Here is a 2,299-nt window from a genome sequence, read left to right on the forward strand (position 1 = left end):
CAAGTCCAAGCTGGTACTCCTGCAAAACAATACCATATTCAAAGTAGACAATCGTTAGTATAAGGATCCTTAAGATGATCCATGATCCTGATCCTGAAGCACTTCTGAGGATCACTAACTCAAACAGAAGTGAGGATCACCAAACCCAACAGTAATTGAGGATCACAGGTCATTAAGAAATCCTCCCCTAACAATACTGATCCACTTAAAATTTTTACACAAAGTCAACAGCTCCGAGATATGAGATTAATGTTTTAATGACTTAAACTTATTCGCGTGTCCCACCACTTGAATATACTCCCATATCCAGATCCCAGTATTCAGTCTTACATGTGAGTATACTTAGATGATATCTGTTAAAGGGTTAAATGCGAAACCATGAGAGCTCAGGTCAGAACTTCCGTTCAGCAAAGAGATGACGGCTCGTCTTTTGGTATGTTCCCTTTAGAGAATCTTTTCTTCAACAGCACATGATTAGCATTTTTCAATGTTTCATCATTTTTGTACTGAGGGCAGCGCTATATTTCAAGCAAATGCAAAGTATTATACAGGGACTAAGCCATTGCTTCCGCAAAATCAGAAGTCTCGGGATAATACCCCAGATATCACTGAGTATAAAGACCTAGTATCTCAGAAAAAGGGATCTTTCAAACAAGATTTCAGGGGTTACCTATATATCCGAGAGATGTTCCCCACGAAATAAGTAAGTTTGAATTTATGTTTATATCTCGAAAACAATCTACTGAATGTATAAAAACCTACTGACACATCCACAGTGAGATTGTTTATCACTTTTGACTTTCCAATTCTTTAGCGTGTTATGATAGTCCACTGATGTACTATCATTTCCTCTTCTTACAACAAAAATCTTTTTGAATTTTATCACGTTTTTGGATTTTTCAAATTTTCTAATGTTTTTGGATTTTCTGAAATTTTCTTACTCCCCCTAAAATTCAAAAACATTTAAAAAAAAACTTGAAAACTAACTGTACAAGAAAATTGACAACTGATGTGAAATACTTCAATTCTCCATCCACTTGGCATAAACAATCAGAACTTCCCCTTACAACAAACTATTTTCCCATTATGATTTCAAAACACTTAAGTTTGTTTTAATCAAAATGGTTTTTCCGGAAAATAAGTTTTGTTGATTTTACCACTTGTAGGAAACGAGGATCATTTCATCACTTTGTTTTCAACCACTTGTAGGTTCACAAACCAAACATACCACTTGTAAAAATATGACAATATCACAAAAATACCACTTGTTAGCAAATCAAGTACAACTTAATGTCCCTGATTTACCACTTGTAGGTATGCACAATCGAACTTGATACAAAGAATGATGTCGATTCCTGCTCCACTCTTACCAACCTGGGAGCTCCGGCAAGTCAGGATTTTTACTTATGAAACACTGCCATCCAAGCCTGACCAAACTTGGATGTTTCCTCCTCAACTTCACTTGGGTAAAAAGTTTCCTTCTTTGTTTCATAAAAATCCTTTACCCCTTTGGCCTTTCCCTCGGCCATTTTTCCAAATATCTTTTTAACATTTCCATTAAACACTTTCTCAACATCAAATTCTTTCTTCTCAGAATAGAATTGATTCGAGATCTCAACCTTCCAACTTTTGATTTAAAATTTTCAGTCCTCAATGGTGGAAAATTAACATCATCCATTGGAGGCACTGAGTTTTCTTTTTTAACCTCAACTTGTGGCTCCTCTGACTTTGTGGAATCAGATTCATCACCAAATTTCTCAAAAACTTCTTAACACCCCACATTGGATTGTCATGCTTAGCTCTCTTTTTATAAAAACTTGTCTTTGAACACTCACCAACTTCATATGTTGAGTTTTCAAAAATTTTAAATTTGTCAGTTGATGGTTCATTTTTCACAACAACTTTTTCTTTGAGTTTTTTAGAGACTTCCTGTTTTGTTTTTGTTGCTTGAGAACAGTTCCATGCAATGTGACCAACTTCATTGCATTTGTAACAGGTTCTTGTCTCCTTTCTTTGATAAACTCCATTCTTCACTTTCTCTTGCTTCTTGGCAAAGAATTCTCTGTTTGATTGCTTCTAGAATGAGCTTTTTGATTCCTCTTCACAACTTGTCCCTGGAACAAATTTTGTATTTGTTTTAGAAGTCTTTTCATGTTTATAATTTTTAGATGGAATAAAACCAAGACCTTTCTTTTTGAAATTAGCGTTATGGTTTGATTTCTTTTGAAAACCAGAACCAGAACTGTAACCCTTTTTCTTATTTAAACGTTGTTGGACTCTTGAGGTGTAAGGCTTAGGT

This window comes from Helianthus annuus, chromosome 13, assembly GCF_002127325.2.
Source record: "Helianthus annuus cultivar XRQ/B chromosome 13, HanXRQr2.0-SUNRISE, whole genome shotgun sequence".
NCBI lineage: Eukaryota > Viridiplantae > Streptophyta > Magnoliopsida > Asterales > Asteraceae > Helianthus > Helianthus annuus.